This window comes from Aythya marila (genome assembly GCF_965140915.1).
Source record: "Aythya marila genome assembly, chromosome: 3".
Classification (NCBI taxonomy): domain Eukaryota; kingdom Metazoa; phylum Chordata; class Aves; order Anseriformes; family Anatidae; genus Aythya; species Aythya marila.
In genome coordinates, this window is record NC_139044.1 from 90,800,194 (window position 1) to 90,821,438 (window position 21,245).

Here is a 21,245-nt window from a genome sequence, read left to right on the forward strand (position 1 = left end):
ACAATGGAGAAAATATATGGTCCTTGCTCAAAAGAGACTAGTTCTTGCAATGAAACAGACATGATGCACACAGTTAAAGTGAGAATAAAATTACTTTTAAGTAATTTCTTATACGGTCTATTATTCATTCTTAAAGAAATAAGGAAGTTCCAAAGGGCAGAGAATGGCAGAAGGAATTTATCCATTGTAAACCACAGGAGTGACAACTTGAACTGCAATTCTGACAAGCAGATAGAATTTGTGTGTTCTTCCTGATATGACTCCTCACATAGATAATGCTATTAAAATGGAACTCAGAGCCAAAAGAAGAGCTTTTCTATTTGAGTTAACTGAGTAACTACTAAGAGGTAACTTATTCAGAGGTGAACTTATTCAGAGGTAACTTATTTGGGAAGTTAGATAAAACATACTCACCAATGATTTCTAACTGATGTTGGACTAGATGTATAATGAATTATGTGGTATACTAATGGAAAGTTAGAATTACAGCTTTCTCTTACTTGGATTTCTGCATGATTATTGGTGGCAAACCTGAAACATATCACTCACTCATTGATCCTTGTGAGGGCAGTAGCTTCTTTTGACATATAACCGAATTGTGGAACTCTTTGGCACTTATATGGCTCAAAGGCAGATGGTTTATGTACATGTGTACGGGAAGGAAAAGCCACACTGTACATATCATACTTAAGCTTTGGTCTAGTACCAAAGGCTGAACAGGCTTTTGGTACTAGACAGCCTTACAGGCTGAAAGCTGGAAAACACTGATTACTTCTAAACACCATTTTTGTAACATTGAAAAAGTAGACCGACAGACTTTCAGAAAAAAATGGATAAACATGAGACTATGTAGATCTTATGTATCTCCCCACTCCAACCACAAGATCTAAAACTCAGACAAAAATAAGTTAAATAAATAAATAAATAAATAAATTGATGTTTCTTTAATATATCCATGCATTAGACATAGGAATTATGCCTGCAGATTGCAAAGGTTTATTTGAAACTGTATGTATATATGTGTGCTTTAACCAGTTTTCAGACTTGATATAAGTAGTTTGTATACACATGCACAACTATATTTTAATGTCCGTTAGAGGCCATAGTATCTAGAACAGAATAAATGACCTAAACACTAGAGAGAGCACTGGCTGTGAGTTTCAACTACCAGAAGACTATTAATTATAAATGTCTGCTTTACTGCACTCTATGCATTTGTCTGTGCTCATGCAACTGAACCACATAAACCAAAATCAAGTTAAATTTCTGGAACAGAACATTTGTCTTATTCACTAAATATTGTATCCAAGCCTTGAAATATCTGAATTATATTGCTTATCCTGGGAGTTTGATTATACCTCTATTAGTTTCATACTTTACATTAATAATCTATAGTCATATAGCCATGCTTTACTAGCTGTGAATTTTTATATTGCCTAAACAAGAGAATTTTTGGATTGACCGGAAATTTCCTAATGATAATAATTCATGAGGTTAAAAATTAATACAATTTCCTAAGAGGAGACTATTGACATGAGCCTCAGACAGACTGGAGTATCTTGGTAAATTAAGCTGCATGTATGGATAATTTGCTACAGCCCTGTTTTTCCAAGATATGATCAGTTCGTTGCATGGTCAGAAAATCAGATTGACATTGTTGAGCAGCTTGGGGAACAGCTAAATTGAGCATTCATTGAGCATTCATTGTTGAGCAGCTAAAATATGGGGAACTTTTTTAGAAAGTTAAAAGATAATTAATTTGTCAAATGTTAACGTCATTTTAACAGTTCAAAAAGAAGTTCTGAACTTTTCTGTTCAAAATATTCTTCATTTAAAAGTAAATCTAAATTTTCTAAAGACATTTTTGAAAGTTTTTTTTAAAAAAAGGTTCCAATTGTTTAATCCAAGTTTATTTATATTGATCCCAAATGAATAATATAATAATAAGTAACATATAAATATATTAATATTTTATTAAGTATGTAAGTAGATATATATAAGGGTATACATACATTAATATATTTGAAGTATATAAAATTATAAATTATATATATTATATATTAATGCATGAGAGAAAATATAAAATAAAAATCAATTTTAAAGTTAATGATTTGTATGAATGCTTAATGCTTAATACTTAATACTTAATATATTGAACTGATAATGCATTGATTATATATTACCAGCATGTATTATTATTATTATTATTATTATTAATTATTATTATTTCTACTCATTTATGTTACCATTATTTGGTTTTTGATTGTTGAATGCAACCCTACTCTTTATCTCCTCCTGACCTTATTCAAACCTCTTAACTTTTGCTCAAAATTTAAAAGGGAAAAAAAAAAAAAATGACTTGATCCATTTTTTCATTAAGGTTTAACTTGACCAAGGATCAACAGTAAACAATTTTTCCAGTATTATTGAAGACCCAAAAAGTAAATATTCCCAGGTCAAGAGATTTCCTTAAGCTAGCTTTTTGCTGTTGTTGTTATTAGGACAGTGAGTAGAGCTATTTCTTGGACCTACCATTGACATAATCAGAAATTCCCTTTGATGGTAATGGTGAGGTTCACTGATGGTGTTATCTTCAGGTTTAAAACACCTTTAGTATCCTGGAGACAGAGACTTAAATCCAGTATGACTGAATCAATCTTTAAACTTCAAAGGCAGATAAATCAATTACTCCTGTGTGATGTTTGGTATAGACCTTAGAAATGGCTGTCCTTTCTGCTCTGTGTGGAGAGTAAAGTTGCAGCAACTTTATTTCTGAAATAAAGGAGTTGCTTTTGTGAATACAGTAAACAGTAAACTAAATTTCCAGAATTACGCAGTGGTTTGGGACATGGAAATTTTTTTTAAAATACCTTGGAATGAAAGATAATTAGATACAAAATATTCAGTGTATTTACATAATCTTCCTGATTAACTAATAACCTGGAGCTCAGATATACTAACAAACATAAGACATATTTGATGTTTGAATCATTTCTATTCATTTTCAGCCAATACTTATTCCTTATATTATATACTTATATTATATATATTATATACTTAAATACTTATATTTCAGCCAATATTTATTCATCTGATAATGATCAGCTAACTAAGTAGAAAGAAGTTAAACTGTGAATGATCGATGAAGTGCAAAAAGACTTCATTAGAGAAAATTTTAAATGGATATGTGTCCATCTATGTTCTGACAGATGGTGCTTTCCCCTTACGCTGTCTGTGTTCAGAAATATATATATTTTTTAATTATAATACTACTTTAAATTTCACTTCACAAAATAAAAATATTTACAAATCAAAATGAATGGCTGATTATGTAATAAATCCCTGAACCTGATTAGTTCCAGGACTTCATGAGTCTGGAACATATTGGAAATTTTTAAATTTCAAAATCTCTTTCAAAATTAAAAAAGAGATTCAAAATCTATTTCTAACAATATTTAATGAACTTAAATACAAGAACTTAAAAATTGTCTTCATTTTCATAATCTGTCAGTTCAAAGACAAAGATTTTGAGAAGCAAAATATAACTTCCTCAAATGAAATGTGAAATGCACTATTGATTTTCTAAACTTTATACATCAAGTAAAGGTTTTAGGAAGATTAGTTACCTGCCTAGACAGCTTCCAGACAGATTATGTTTCATTTGTATATATTTTTCAAACATTAATATAGTGTTGTTGTTTTTTTTAATATCTATTACCAAATTAATATATTTGAGGAAATGAAAGGATTTTATTGGTAAAATGAATTGAAAGTATTTGTTATTAATTCTTTCTCTTTATCAGCAGGACTGCTGTCTAGTCTCTCAAGCAGACAATCTCCAGTACAATACCATCTGATGCTGTCATTAAATCCTCAGCGTCAGGTTTCTGTAGCAACAGAAGAGCTCTCCCTGCTCCACTGTCTACATCTGAAATCCGGAACAAAAACAGTTAATATTTTTCTGTTCTTCTACTGTTTTTGACAGGCTAAGTCTGAGAACTTCTGTATCTGGAAAGAAGTGGTAAGTAGCAGTTAAAGTTTGTGATTATTGAATTATTATTAAAGTTTGTGATTATTGAGCTGTATGTTAGTTGTTGATGTACACGCACACCAGATGGTGGCCTGCTGCACTCTCCACCAGATTAGACAGATAAAGCCTGGGCTATATGTAGGCCTATACATGTAAACCATAAGAGGTTACAGGGCTTATTTAAGACAGCAGATCTTGAAAAGCTTTACTTTCATTTGGCTATAAATTTTACAGGATGAACATATTACCAAGGTGTTTAAAGTTAACTTCAGTGCTATTGTTTTCACACTGTTATCCCTCTCTGGGCTGACAATAACAAGCAGCATATAAGTAATGTAGAGCATAACAGGTTTAGGAGTTGTTTGCAAAATTGGCAACTCTACATGACTCAAAATACATGATAATAATTATAAATACTAACCAGAACTGAGATATAATTTTCAGAAAAACTGTGAAATAGTTCTGAATGGGATTTAAAGACTCATTTTTTTGTACTCATTAATATACTCTACATAAAAGCTTTTTTTTTTTCAGATGAATAAAACTGAAGAAGCCACCTCCTAAAATCAGGGGGGTTGTTTGTTTTCTAAAAAATCGTTTTTTCCTAAAGCCAGTGTAAAGCCCATGCGGTTAGCTTGGACAGTTCATAGATCAGTAGAGTTCTGAGTTTTATTTTAGTAGTTACCTATTCTTCTTCACATTTTTATGATCTTATTCTGTTGTTGTTATCGATAACATGGATTACACTTTAAAGGAATTTGACTTAGGTACAGCATTCATTTATTTGGATCAATATCTATGCAAAGTTCTGCAGACATTTAAAAACATGATAAATAAGCCTGAAGTACAGTTACTGGTATACAAAATTTAGTTATGCTAATAAGGAAAGTTATTGTTGTTACCAGTTGTGATTGTGGTTTTATTGCCTAAATTAAACCAAGAGATTGTGTATGCTTCTGAAAACTGGAAGAAAGACAGTAACATTTATATATCATAACCATTGTTGATAATGCATTTATGAAACTGTGTTTTGACATTTTATTAATGAGACAGGACAACACAAAGAGGAAGAAATACTGTAGTATCAAGAACTTTTACAGAATCTGTATTTTTGCCCTTTTATCAGGCATCTCCAGTGCTCACTTCTAGAGAAATTTAATCATTTTACCATAAAATTATATCTTTATGTGCAATACTAATTTTTAAATAACTGTGAAAGTTGTTAAACTCATGAATAGAATATCCTATTTCATTTTTTAAGTAATTTGCTCTTTAATTATAGTGATTACTAAGAAGTCTTTAGGAGATTTCATTAAAAAACAATGGTCATATAATCAAGGGTTAAACCTCTTTGCTGAAGTAACCAGAACATATAGTCATTGTCTATGGGCCTTTTCCAAGAAATATCAGTGATAGCTGGCCTTTGCTAAAGAACAGTGTGATATTAGAGAGAGCATATTCATCTGAAAGGCATGCAAATATTTACTGACAATATGTCATAAATATTTAATATTATTTTAATATGACAAATTTAAATGATTTTAATATAGGAAGTTAAATACACCTTTATACATTTTAGGTTCATGGCATTGCACAACTGAAATGTCACTTGGTACTTACATGTCTGTGAAGGGCAGTTGAATAAACCCATCTGAGGAGTCTGTGTGTTTGAGGTGTCTACTTGGTACAATTTACAACAAGAAAGAGGGTAGGAAATAGGCAGACCCTTGACCACACAGTATGATGCTAGTAGCAGTATTGAACTGATTTGATGATGAATGTGGAATGGAAAAAATCCATACTTGGAACTTTGACACAGTCATCCCTTTTGCAAAGATATGAGGATAGTAAAAGGATAGAGCATTAGAGAATCAAAAACAAACAAAAACAGACATCTTGACCACACATTACAAACAGCACATAAGGTTTACTCAACCTCAACCTTGCAAAGGTCCATTGTATATCCACACTGTGCACGACAGTGCTCTGGACCAACCGTGGAAACAGAAACAGCTGTAGAACTTGAACTGTGTTTTTAATGATTTTCAGCAATTTTCTTAGTCTACCTTTAATTTTAAATAAACTTTCCCTTCTTTGAAATAGAATTGATAGCTTCCTACTGTGCCAGTGATGTTGTACTTGATGTTATAACATTTCTAGATATTTTGGATCTGTATGGGGCTGTGTAAGTACCTAGACAGATCTTGGATCAGCTTATTATAAACACAAAGCAACTGATCCTGTTTTTTTTTTGTTTGTTTGTTTTTGTTTTGTTGTTGTTGTTGTTGTTGTTTTTTAAAAACAAAAGTGTTTCTGGAGAAACAATTATGCCCATGGGAACACAGCTGAGTATTCAAGGTTAAATGGAGGCAGAATTATTTAGTCATGTAGTCATTGGTAAAGTGCTTGGCCTGGAGAAATCAAAAAAGGAGAGTTTATCTACATCTTTATCTCTGCTGTCAAATTGGTATTCATAATAACACTAACTATTCAATATTTTTTCACTATTTTACTGACAAGAAATCCAGTTAAAAATTATGTAATCAAATTTTAACAAATCAGAAGCTCATCTGCCAAATTTATGATAAGTATTTTTACTTCTCTTACAGACTTACATTACAGAAAACATAGAGATTTGCACACAGGTTCATTCTTGTTTTCCTCCAGGGACTTCTCATTCTTTATTCTCATTCCCTAATAGTGAATTATAGCATGAATAGGGAAAAAATATTTTTGGGCTTTAATATATAAATATATATGTATATTTAAATAGTACCCTCCCATGCTCTGAACAATGTTATGCAATGAATGCTAAAGAATATTATATTCTTTATATATGATATTCTAGAGAATATGATATGCTGTAAACATAGACAATTTGTGCTCCTAAAACCATTTGGGAGAGTTGATTTTCTTCTGGTGTTACACTCCTTGAGTTGAGACGTCTTAATATATATTTTTTTTTCTCATAAGCATTTGTTGAATATAGTTTTATTATAAGATTTATTAGAGTGAACATGCTGACAGAAACTGACTATGATAGAAGCAGCAACATGATGATTTCATGTCCATAATGATGTATTTTGTTATCTTCTACCCGTTTTGTCAGTGTAGCATCATTTCTCTTATACCAGTCAAATTAGTAACATTTGAGCCCCAAATTCCTGAGGCTCAACTAGCTATACAGAGAAAGAAAAACAATGTAATTGATTCCACCAATGAAAACCACTTCTCTGGAAAAGATGCATGGCAGAGTAAAATAAATTAATAAAATAAAATAAAATAAAATAAAATAAAAACATAAAATAAATAAAATAAAATAACTTTCTATACTTTAGTCATTTTGTAAAAAAAAAAAAAAAAAAAATCAACTTTTTATGAAGTTAGCAAATCAAACAGACAGAAGAACAATTGAAAATCTACTGAAAAAAAAAAATGCCTGTGCAAATGGAATGCAAGAATAGATCATAATTTGTCATTCAAAGTGTTGATGACAATGTGTGTATTGGAAAGCATACCTCTGACAAGAGTGGTAGTAGAAGTCACCTTGTTCTTAAAATGTATTCAACGTGAATTTCAGACTAAAGTGTCAAAGATATTTAAGGTTAATAAAGATTTTCAAGGTACATGATGAAGAAGCTGCTAGTAGCTATAAATATATCTTGAACATTGACATTCTGGATCACTCCAATTATTGTACCAATTATAAATCATAATAATTATTTATTAAATCAAAAGGGACAAAGATTCATTTTTTCTATAAATGTTATTCATTGATGCAGGCTGTAAAAAATCTTAGCGTAGACTGTCAAGCTTCTGCTGTATCTGTAGGTTCCCTCTAACCCCCTCAGTCTTTTATTGGCTTTTCTAAGTTTTTATGTCTCCCCAACAGCAGTGTGCTCTTTTTAACATCTTCTCTTGGAAGATAAGAACTGTTTTTTTTTTTATTTTTTTATTTTTTTCAATTCATCAATGCTACATTAGTAAATCTGGACATAGTGTTTGCAGGGTAGACTCCCTATGGCTCTTTTTTTATTGTTAGACACTTGTTGTTAGATGAACATTGTTCAGTTTTTATCTTAAAGGATCTATAGTTCTTGCACACTTGTTTCTTCACAGATTGAGTGGATGCTTCTTGCATGGCAAATAGCATATAGATAGGTCATTGGTGGACTATATGAATTTACATTTCCTAGACAAAGAAATAAGCTACACAGAAATCTTTCCTCTCTTTGGCACAAAGAACTGTTCTATGAGAGCTACACAGATCATTCTTCATAGGAAAAGAGAATTCAATGTGCCTGAAATATTTTAATGGGACAAAAGAAAGATCACAGAATCACAGAATCACAGAATTTCTAGGTTGGAAGAGACCTCAAGATCATCGAGTCCAACCTCTGACCCAACGCTAGCAGTCCCCACTAAACCATATCCCTAAGCTGTTCTTCCAGGATTGTTAGTCATTTTGAAACTTTGGAGCTCTTTTCCTTCTTGTCAAGATATTGCTATGAATTTCCATAGTAGTCTCCTGCTTCTTACAAGGTTTAAAACTACTTTTTTGCACTTGCTTGAGGAGGGTTTGCAACTTATGCATTCTTCTCTCTGCTTACTCACTGAATATATATATGTCTTATATATATCTTATATATCTTATATATCTTATATATATCTTATATATCTTATACAGTTTATGTTAGCTTAAATGAGATACTGAGAATAACTAAAATTTTACAGGGGTGCAGAACATATATACTATACATAACATATACTATATACTATATATATACTATAACATATATGCAGAACAAAATACCCAAGCTATGTCTCTTAAGAGGTTAGTTTTCTTAAATGCTAAGTTGGTGAAACAATATCTACTTTGCATCTTTTGAAGTAGAAATGATATATTCAGTCTTAAGATGAGCACAATTTGGGGTTTGTCTTGGAAAAAAAAAAAAAAAAAAAAAAAAAAAGTTTCATTTCTTTTTATTTCAATGAAGAGAGCTAAATAACTTTGTGGTGTATTATTTTCTTTTTATCTATTTAAACTGATTTCTCCTCTTCTTCCACACTTAAGTTAGACTACTGAACTAAAAACATAATGTTCCTCCAGTCTTATTTCACTACACATCTTGCCAGTAAACGTTCATTAATACAATGTTTGTGAGATACTTATATCTCTAAGTAATTTTATTTTTGCAGACTGTCACTGAAATTAGTGTTGGTGTTAATATCTAGTTTTCAGGAAACAGTAAGAAAGAGAGAAATGAAAACTAGGAAGAGTAGATATATTACTACACCTTTGTAAATTCCCTCTTTTGGTGTCTAATACTTTGCCATTTAGTTGGTTCTAAACAATGCTGCAGCCTTGGGAAAGTCTATGAAAGGAGCCAGGTGCTTGCATATATTTGCAAATTCTATGTAAAATAAATAATTAAATTAAATTAAATTAAATTAAATTAAATTAAATTTTAAAAAAATCCAAGCAAAATATTTCTTCTAAAAGTCATCTTATCTTTGCATAAGGACTTCAGATTTGCCTTCTATAATGTCCTCTTTATTTATCAGACTAATCTCAGTGTATCTTTTGTTGCCTGTGGGTGGTGGGTTAAGCAGCAAAACGAACCACCTCGTGGAAGGGACTGCCTTTCTCATTAATTTTCACTCTGTGGTGAGAAGTGCTACCCTATGTTCACTTTACATAGAAAACTAATTAGATATTTTCCTATCATTTTGCAAATCGTACAACAGTAACTCATATGCAATGTTATTGATCAGAATTTCTCTTCTGTCCCTGCTGTTTTACAGTACATGCTTGTTCTTTTACAGAGAAATGATGCATTGCTGAAAGCAGAGTAGTTATTTATACTCATGTAAATGTAAGAAAGACACTTTTAAGACATCTCATCATTAAAAAAGTGTATGTCCTTATCTACAGCTACATGGATGAATCACTTTCTGTTACAATGAATACATATTTTCCCCACTTGTCACCTAGAAAATAATTTATTTTCATTCATTGTCAGATTTTGCATCCGTAGAGGTTGGATCTGTGTGCTGAAAATTAAATGGTGATTTATAACATAAGGGGGGAAAGTACTAGGGCATTATGACCTTGTCACAGCCTTGAATTATTCTCTTGTTTTTGAAATAGGTAATAATATTACTTTTTGCCTAAGACATTCTAGATGCTTCTGGAATCAGACCAGCAAATACTGTGGTGTTTAGCATGCTTTATTTGTGTTGAAGTCTTAAAATAAGCAAAGTGCAATAAAACTATTTCTTATTGTGTTATTAAATGTTATATCCTCTTGTATAATCATACATAACCTAATATCTCACTGTCTTGAATATATGTTCTGATTATTTTATCTAAAGTATTATGAACTGTATTTTTAAAATAGTGGCAGTATGTAAAGACGAAAAATCTACATGTAGCTTACATGAAGGTTATGAAGTAATGGAGAATTAAAGCAGCCTTTCCTAGTCTTTGGAAACAATACTTGAATGATCATATAAATAATGTCATATTTTGTCATGCTTTTTTTCAGCTCTGCATTTCAATTGCTTTATTTCAAGTGAATGTGAGGCTAACATAGTTGTGACCCATAGCCCGCAAGTTTTGCAAATTTAGCCCATTGTGTTAATGGATCCTACTCAATATAGCAATGACTAAACTAGTTAACATTAATGCTCACTTATGAATATTACACATCCTAAAAGCCTGTGGCTACAACATAAAGGGCATTTGATATGCCAATTAATTTTTCTAAATTGCAGAACTTCTCCAGGGTGACAAAAGACTGTTATATGTTATTCAGATAATGTTAGTCAGTTAAATTATTTAACATGTCCTTTCTTTTTCTCTTGTTTTCCAGGAAATATTTTTGTTTATTACCCCAATTGCCAGAACACCTAATTAAAACAAAAATGATTTTCAGCCTTACTTTGTTATATGCTATATATATAACATAACAACATATCAGAGAAGCCTTAACAACATATCAGAGAAGGCAAAGACCAGCAACATACTGGAAAAAGCAAAACATTGTTAAAAATGAGGCTGGCAGAATGGACTGAGTATCTACCCTTTTGATTCTATTACACAAATCACTTTAATCTCAACATGAAAAAAGAGGAATTTTGCCAAACATGTCAATTTGGCCAAGCTCTGCTTTTCATCCCTACTCCCTGTCTTGTTTTGCTAAATTAAAAGACTTGATTTCTTGCCTGTTAATTAATTTGCATAAGTAGCAGCTTTTATCACTCACAATAGAATCTCTGCATGATGATTCATTGTATTGAAGGAAGCACACATATCTGCTTTCTATTTTTATGACTGACAATGTCCAAGCAGCCATCTCCCTTATGGCATTTGAAGAGGACAGCAGATGACAATTTCAAGAACATTTAGAGAGTTCATTTAATTTTGTACCTCAGCAAATCCTTTCAATAATCTTTGCCACAAGAAAAGGTACATGTTGTGCAACTTCCTTTTCTCAATACACTCATTGTCATAAGAATGAGAAACAGTACATAATTGACAAGGAATAGTTTTGCCATCTAACAAACTACCAAACTGCTGTAAATTTAAAAGCATTTTTAAAGACTTTAAACATTGCCATTAATCCAACCCTTTCTAAGAGCAGAGGTTTCTAAGAGCAGGTGACTGATTAGCAGACCATAGTGAAAACTGTTGAAAGGGTTGAGATAACACTTTTGGCTGTTTCTCACCACAGCCCCCCCAAAGCCATAACATACAATTGGAAGTGCTACTGTTCTTAGCTTCCTGCCAAGAACAAATCAGTTTGACCAAGTGCTGGTCCACAGCTGGAGGGCTGCCTGAAGTAACAACACAATCATGCCATACTGAAGTGCCTCACACATTAAGTCAGACACAGTGTGATACAACGATTGCACATAAAATGCATCTTATTAAAAACAAAGACACAAACAAATCCTGTGATCAGGGCAGGACACCAGATTGCATGCATATTTTTATTGTGTTTTCTTTCATATAGAAAGTCATTTTTACAATACGAATGTCTTAATTTCATATTTATATGGTATGTTATTGATGACATCTCATGCTGAAATGAAAGCTGATAAAATAGATCAATGGCTACCCATTCCCATATCAGGTGCAAATTTACCAAAGTGGCGTTGGTGCTACTCCTACATCACGCCACTCAGTGTTGTGTTCATCTTATGGCTCTTTACTTTTATGAAATCTGCTTTTCATTGTTGTGTACATTTTTTTATGAGGCTGCTTTAAATAGGTTATGTCTGCATGTAGCCCTCTAAGGACTGTAGTACTTGAGCTCAAGGTGTAAACTGATCCAGTTCATCAGCAGGATGGCAATCATTTTGTATATTTATACAAAACATTCTTACACAGAGACTGCTTTAGACACCACATTGTACTTGAAGCTGGAATAGAAGCTGGAAAACAATGCTGCTTTTCATTATCAGAAGGTCTGTTTTGTTTCTAACACTACTGCACCTAAAAGTAAATTGTGAGATTCAGTAATGAAAACCAGGGCACAGAGAAATTAGCAGTCTCTGAGATATCCTCACCAGTAGAACTGGACATCATTAGACTAATATTTTTATTAAAAAAAAACCTTTTCCATAGTTGTTAAACTGAAACAAAGCATAGTTTTTGTTTTGTTTTGTTTTGTTTTGATTTGATTTGTTTTGTTTTTCCTGTGGCAGCCAGTCCATATAATCATAAACTGTATCTCCAACTGAAAAAACCTGGACAAATAATGCTGTAGCAAAAATGCATGCTTTGTTACTTTTCTTTTTACTATATTGATTTAAATTTTCAGAAAGGAAACGTAGTAGAGGTATCGTACTGACAGATTTTTGAAAAGAACTTCTGAAAGAATAGAATAGAATAGAATAGAATAGAATAGAATAGAATAGAATAGAATAGAATAGAATAGAATAGAATAGAATAGAATAGAATAGAAGAATAGATGTGTTTAATCAGACTATTCAAGAGACTTACAGATCTACCAAAATAGTCGTGTGTGTGTATATCGCTATCACCTCAATTTCCTTAGAATCCAGAGGTGGTTAAACAGTTTCAGAATTTCAGGTGAACAGAGACCTAACTGCTCATCTTTCCTTCCAGTAATATTTATCATCATCATCATCATCATCATCTTTTACCCCTCTGACCAATTTCCATCAGTTTCAGCAAGTATGACAATGGAAAGTACTGCTTTCTCTCAAAAAGCACGTCCTTTTTCTTCTCTTCTTGTACTTTCTCCCTTCTTCCTGCAGAATACTGGTTTTGTGTATGTTGCACCCCTTCCATTGTTCCACTGAGACAAAGTTTATTCAGTCTGGTTTGTATATATATATTTTTTTGTCAGACAAAAGACTAGTAGTTCCTGTCTTTCTAACAGAAAAATAGGAGATGTAGGAAAATGTTGACCATCAAAGGACAAGAAAACAATGCAAGGAACTCATTATATCGGAAAGCATTAGTCAGAAACACACACATACATCCAGATATGTTCCCCAAACTGCCAAAATAAACATCTGATATAGAAAATACTTTTGGATACTTATTAAGGAAGAAGCATTGCTGTGAAAGGTAATTAGTGTACTCTGTAATTCTATTTCAGTGAAACATAGTTTCTTGCCTTTCATATTCTATACAGAATGCTATTTCCCTAATTAGGATTAAGAGAGCTTGTGCTCCTGAGCTAGAGTTAATCCCATCTCTAGTTTCTTTGAAATCTCTCTCTCCCTCTTTTCCTCTCTTCCTTTCTCCCCCTCTTCCTCTCTCTCTCTCTGGTCTTTGGAAGTCTCAGAACTCAGTCCATTTCTTGCTTGGTTAACTAGCTATTTTTAATTTGCTCTTCAAATCATATCATCACAGCAAGCCTGTGTGTTTCTTGGTGAATTCTTTAGCTAAGAGCCATGTGTCTCCTGACTACCACCTAAGTGTTAAAAGGCAGAGTGAGAGTAGAAGACTGGTACTTTGTCAAATAGTTGACACAGCAACGTTTTGAAGGGCACTACAACTTAATATAACGTCTGTCCTTAGAAAAATCATTGAACCTACAAAAAGAAGTTCAGTCAGAGAATCTGGGTGTTCAGGACCAATTTTCAGATGGTCCAGGCCATTCAGCTTTTGCTCACTTCAAGTAGTTCTATTTTAACTATGCTGAGATTCAAGTGCTGTGATTCCCTGCTGTCTACACTAGAACAGCTCTCTTCAAAAAATGCCCTAGATATGACTTTCAAGAAACTATATGTGTAATTTTATAACACTAACTCTTTGTAAGAGGCTGGATCACCATGAAGACAGTGTCTGATGTCACTGCCTGGAGAGATCATTTTGTTCATTAGGAGAATTGTATCTGCTAGATCCTATGAGGCAGCATCCTGACATCATTAAACAGATAGGTAGATAGACATGGCACAAAGACTCCATGGGTACAAAAAGAGAGACAAAAGCCAACTCAGCCAACATTTCAATGGTCTTTTTGAATAAAAAGTTTGAAATGGTCTTTATATGTAGAATTTTATAATTTGCCTGTTACAGTCATTGCAATTGAATGTGTAAACTAACTTTTTAGTTGCTCCATCTCAACTGGAGATGGAGCAACTTTCTTTTAAAGAATAGGTAATTGCTCAAATGATATAAAGCATTGAGCAGAGGTGTTGCTTAATGCAATTCTGAATCAACATACTTTATCTGCTTTCTTTTACTTTACAGTTTCAAAACTGTAGTGAGCAAAAAAGAAGAGTAATAGTGACTCTGCTTTGGAGCTTTTGGTCAATTCTGAAAGTTATTAGGATACCAAGACCAAAGGAAGATTTAGTGTTGTAGGATAAGGCATATAAAACAAGGCAAGACTATGAGATTAATTCAAAATTAATCAATGACAAGCTCTCTATTTTTTTTTACTCATTATTTTGTAAATTAGTAATTTAAAGAGCTATGCTTTATTCTCATTAAGTGATTTGTCATGAGAACTCTGAAGAATTGTATGCCCAGTAAATTATGTGAGATCAGGTTGAGTTCTGTGTTTCTCCTTCTTTTCCATATATTGTTTCAATGCAAATGTTTCCAGCTGAAGAAGGAAAACAGCTGTTAAAAAAAATCTAAGTTATATATTTATGTATAACGCACAGAAACAATCATAAAGAAAAAAAGTTTACAGCGAGCAGGACAGACAGACATAAACTGCTGACCAGCTGCTATAGATGGCCACACTGCATTGTAGCTGGGCCTCATCTTTGAGTTCTCCAGGCTCAGGAAAGCTTTCAATAAAAAAATAAATAAATAAATAAATAATAATAAAAAAAAAGCTTGCATAGCAGGTGGTTCTTGTGATCACTTTATCAATCTGTTTTGCTCATCAGATTTCTTGATGTGATGCTGGGAACTGCACAAAGAGGGTATCATAGGTCTCTACCATGTGTTTGGATGGCATTTGTCATAATTAAGCATAATCACAAAGAGGATTTTTATTTTTTGAGGTAATTGGACAGTCAGACACTTTGTCTCCTTTATATAACCAATGTCAAAGAAAGAATTTGGAAATCCTCAATTTATCTCTTAAAGACAATGTCTGCAGTAACACTATTATGATGGTAAGCAGAAGGGGAATTCTTAGATCATGGACACAAAGGAAGCCCATGCAAAAAGCCAAACACAGGAATGTGGAAGTTCCTACTGGAATACTCCAATTAGTGTGTATCTATTAACCCACTCAGCTTTTATCTGTTAAAACACTGAGCTGCATTTATGGAACATGGTTAATCCTATTCATGGTGCATCAGGTTCTCTGGTGCTTGGGAAATCAAATCACAGTGAACAGTTTAAGCTTTGCAAAAATGCAATCATAGAAGCATAGAGATGAAAACACTTTAGTTGTAGGCAGATTGGGGTCTACATACAAACTGACTTTTTTTGTTGTTGTTATATACAGCCTAAGCAATAACACTATGAATCTAAATGGTGACAAAATAAAGTTAATATGCAGTAGTTAAAATAAGGATGTGATTCTTTGGAGATATCTTCTGAGTGATCTTTCTGGATATTAAGCCATATGTATTTAAAAAATCTATGTGAACACACAAAAAGTTAACATTTTTAGCAATGTTGATAGCAAACATTAACTTGTTTATTTGTAATCCACATGAAGCAAGGTCAATTATAACAGTAATGACAAAATATTTGTTATACTTAGGAAAAAAAATCCATATGAAGAAAACTGGAAGATTTGAAAGTGAGAAAATCACCTAATATATGTCACATTTCTTCTACCTGTGAAAGAAACTCTATTGACAATAGAGAGCTCTATTCTCTATTAAGAATTGACATTCTTAAGCCACTTGGAATCCACAAAAACTTAGACATTTCATTTCATTGGAACACGTATTCTTTTCTTAAGAGTAAGATGAATCTGAGCACAACATAGCCAGTCTATATGTCTATATGTCTACTATATGTCTGAATTTTTACATAACTGTTTCACAGATATGGGGAGAAGGGTGCCCTTATTTTCACTACTCAGGTCAGCCATTGCAGTTTCTTCATAGCCGCATGGCTTTGTTTCTATGTGTAAAAAAGGACCAATTTATAAATATGCTGTCAAGTTTAGCTACCTGGAACTGATTTGAATGCTTTTTTAAAACAGGAATGCAAAGTATAGAATGAAATGGTGCAAAATGGCCAGGGGATGCACACCAAAGGAATTAAAAAATGTGGTTAAAATATAGATCTCTTCTCACTATCTCACTATCTGAGAGCTACAAGATTGCAATCATAACAGAGTAATGAAAATGGATTTAGCTGATGCCATTTCTCATTTTCATTACCATCATTTTCATGAGAATGGATGAATATTGTGCTATTTTGTATTCTTGTGGCAATTTTTGTCACAAATGGATTCATGCCAAGCCATCTTCTGTTCTTGTTAATCTTTGTCAAGAAGGCAGAACACCAAATTTTTCATGACCCACTGAATTCATAAGAATCTGTAAAACTTCTTCAGGCTTGCCAAATTCAAACTTCTCTTTTTGGTGGTTTGGATAGTATAACCCTCTGTGATGAAACAATACCAGTAGAAACAGAAAGCATGAGAAACACAACAAAATATTAAGATTTATTTTTCTTAATGTAGTTTATAGCTAGAACAGTAGAAAATATAAAAATGTAATACCTATGGAGACAAGTGCATAGAGGTCATAAGTGACTTAGTTAACTATTTAGGTTTTTACATTTTCATGGAAAAGTAGGGATATACATCCAAAATACTTCTAGCATACATATGTGTACTTGGTATTTAAATTATGACAATAAGACATAAAGATATTGATTGTAACCAAAATTCAAACCCACTATGTTTTCATTGTAGTGAAATATGTATGGTGGAGCTTAAAAAAGGCAGAGAAGGCACCTCAAACAACGTATACAATCCTTTTTATATGTGTATACATGTATATTTGTGCATAAGCCATTTGACTATCATTTTGAGCTAGCCTGTTTGAATTAGTTTATTTTTATTTTTTTTACTTTCTCTTCAATCTACTTCTGATTCATATCAAATACATGAAATAGTAATCTGAATACTATTCATCAAACATTCATCAAATATCTGAAATAGTAATATATTTGAAATAAAACAAGTCCATACAAGCATTATATAATCATTGGCATTACATAACTTACAAATTGATGTATTTTTGCTTTACATGCTGAAAGAAGAATATAAGATAGCATGGTAATTCAAGTAGGATGGTGGAATTTATGTATGTATGAAACTCTCCTCCACATAGGGATATGTTCTTATTCCTATCTTGAACAAGACTGCATGTGATCATTAAATAGGTTGATACATTTGTGCGTGTGTGTCATGGTGTTGGCAGAAGGGGCTGCAGGGGAACACTGTGAAGAGAAGCCAGGGCTGCCCTTTGCTGGGCACAGCCAGTTCCATATGGCTCCAACTGTCCTACCATAGGGGGCACAGCTGGGCCTGGCAGCCAAGACAGCAGTGCCTTTAGGAGAGTGTTTTCAAGCATGGGGAGAAAGTGCCCAGCAGACAAAGAAAGGGGACAAAAATTCAACACATGGAACTGTTAAGTGAGGTGAAGAGCATGACTGCCTCCTCAGAGCTGCTCTGGTCTAGGACCACTCCTGCAGAGCTGCCAGGGCCCAGCCTAGTGCCATAGGACCCAGGGTCTCTGGCCAGACTGGCCAGGGGTACATGGTTACTGTTTTCTCCTTTGCAGGTTCAACAGGTAGCAAAGCTAAGCACATATCCAAGATACGCACAAACGTACACAAAGAGAGACAGGATAGACATAACCGGTCGTGCAGGCTATTCCATAACTGGGTAACGTCAACAGCACTTACACACAGGACTCTTGCAAAATATAGACACAGACAGCCACAATCCCTTCTTCCTCTTCAGGTGGTACAGATAGATGGTCCCTAGAGAAAGCTCACTCATAGCACTGTCTAGGTTTACAAGCACACCTACATTTGCGAATCATTTGAGTACTGGCAAAGCTCATCTGTCTGACTAGCACCCCTGCCTGGATCCCAGATCCCTTGCCCACTTCAAAGGTTGCTTTCTCACCAGCTGGTCCATATTAAAGCTTGCTGTGCACACACATACACGCAGACCTACACATACACACACACACATGCACACACACGCAGACCTACACACACACAGACACAGACAGACCTACAGACACACACACAGACACACACACACACACTTATCCCTCAGCCACATCATGTTCTCCAGTCCCCCTGAGCTTACCAACACGGACTCTCCACCAAACTGATAGCACAGCCCAGTGCTGAGGCCCAGAGCCTTTCCATCTAGTCCAGTTTAAAGTTTGCTATCTATACACACACTCATCCCATGTGCTTTGGATTTGGACATACTCACCCCTCCCAGAAGCTGGCACCAGACACATGAGCTGTGACCCATGGCCCTGCTCCAGCGGCTGCTGCAGAGCCCTGAAGTAACCTCATTCACATTGGTCCCCCCAAGTTGCTGGTTTAGGAAAACACACTGCTCCTGTCCCATGGAGCTCCAGGAGCTGGCACCACAACCCACAGGGCTGACACTCCTGGCCTAACTCCAGCAGCTGGCATCAATTTAACTCACATACACACACAGGTCACCCTAATAACTGGAGCTGAGACCCCTGCACTCACTCCAGTAGTTAGCACTAGAGGCCAGAGGTGCCAGCTCCCCTGGTCTGACTCCAGTAGCTGGCACCACTCTTCACTCACATTCACAGTCTTCCTGTTAGCTGGCATATAGTCCCTGCAGCACACAGGAGAGAGAGAGTGAATATGAAGAGAAGTTAGAAAAGATTTAATGAGAAAATATAAGAAGATAGGAAAGACTGAGTTGATCAGGTGCAGAGCTCAGCCAGAGAAGCCCAGCCCCTGATCAGGCCTTTTATACCCCTCTTTTTTCCTCCTTCTCTCCCTTCTCTCTGCACATCCTCCCATGGGTTTGCAGAGCTTTGCCTTTTCCTGATCTCTTCCCAACCCCCCCTTATTTCACAGTCTCAACAACTGGAAAGTCCAGGCTGATCTTCCTGAAACTGGCTCCTGTAGTTTGATAGACCATCAGCTATTGTGACTGGGAGGTTTGTTCCTTGTCATCGTCTCCATGTTTGCTTTGTCAGGTCTGTATCTGAGCATTTAGACTATTGTTCCCCTTCTTTTTTCTTATCATCCCAATCCAGAAATTCTCACTCAGATAACCTTGCTTCAATCAACACTCCCACAATCTGTTCCTTTCCTTATCAATTCATACAACTGACTAGGTTTTGATTCCCATACCATCCTCCCTTTTTAATTATCCTTTGTTGCATTGGAAAAGGTCCTTGACCAGATACAATTAAAGGAGCAGACATTCCTTCATACACGTACCTAAGTCAAGTCTGAATACTGATGAAGTAGGAAAGTTCTTAGTAGTATAGGGTAGAGTACAATAAAGCCATATTTGCATTTGCAAATAAAACAGAAGCCCTGTTGATGAATTAGACATCACAAATTAATAATCATATAACAGCAAGAAGCAAAACTTAGAGCTGCGTTGTTGAATTTATAGGGCCTTACTTTCCCAAAGCAGGAAAGTGAATTTCTTAGCTTCACTTTATTTCTACTTATGCAAAGTAATCTGTAGGAACATATATATTTGAATGCCTGTAAAAAAATTAAGATATTGAACTTTGTTCTTGCACATTGACATGTGTCAATGCTCTAATAAGAAGACTATTACATCCTGAGTGGATGAGAGCAGCATTCACAAACATTGTGCTACTCCTGTGTGATAAGGATTTTGAGGTCACCCCTGCCCTCGGTGTTTCCTGTTTCCTACATATATATAGCTATAATCAATTGCTGAATGTGCTAACTTCAGATGAACTCCTGTTCAGTATTTGTAGGTTTTGTTTTCAGATCTGTGTTGCTTTTATTTATAAGGGCCTCTGTGTCTACCATTAGAAAGCCGATCATGTTCCAAGGTCCACATATTTAAAAGCTGAATACTGCTGTGATATATTCAGTTCCTTGGATATGGACTACCATTACTATATTACTATAATATTACTATATTACTATATATTACTATGTGCTGCAAAATTATTTATGAAGAAATAGATAGCAAAACCAAAGAAAGAGTTAGAGACTGTTTTACACATCTTCATTTGTTAAACAGAACAAGAACGCATAAAAGCCCTATGAAACACTTCTAATAAGAAAATTCTGTAATAAGATTGCAGGACTGGTCGTCATTACAATGAACAAACCTTCAAAACCTCAGTAGACAAAGGTTACATTAAGACACCTGCTGTGTAAAGGGCAGTGACAAGTGCATATGCACAGTTTTTTATCACTTTTTATTGTATGTAAAACTCTTGCTGATAAAATGCAATGTCGCTATCCTGATGCATCTTTTTCTCTTCATATACATCCTAACATTAAGCAAACACCACACAAAATAATTCAGTTTTCTCTGTTAATTTTTTTTGACTGTAGTCATATGGGAGGTAGAAAGAAATAATCTCCAATTACTCATTTTGGATAAAAACATCAAAACAGAATTCTAAGTTTGTTGTAAGTGTTCTTTCACAAATCACACAAATATTTGTTAGAAATAATTTTAAAGATTTAAAAGAAAATATAAAAGAAAAAAAATTGTTGCTTCAAAAT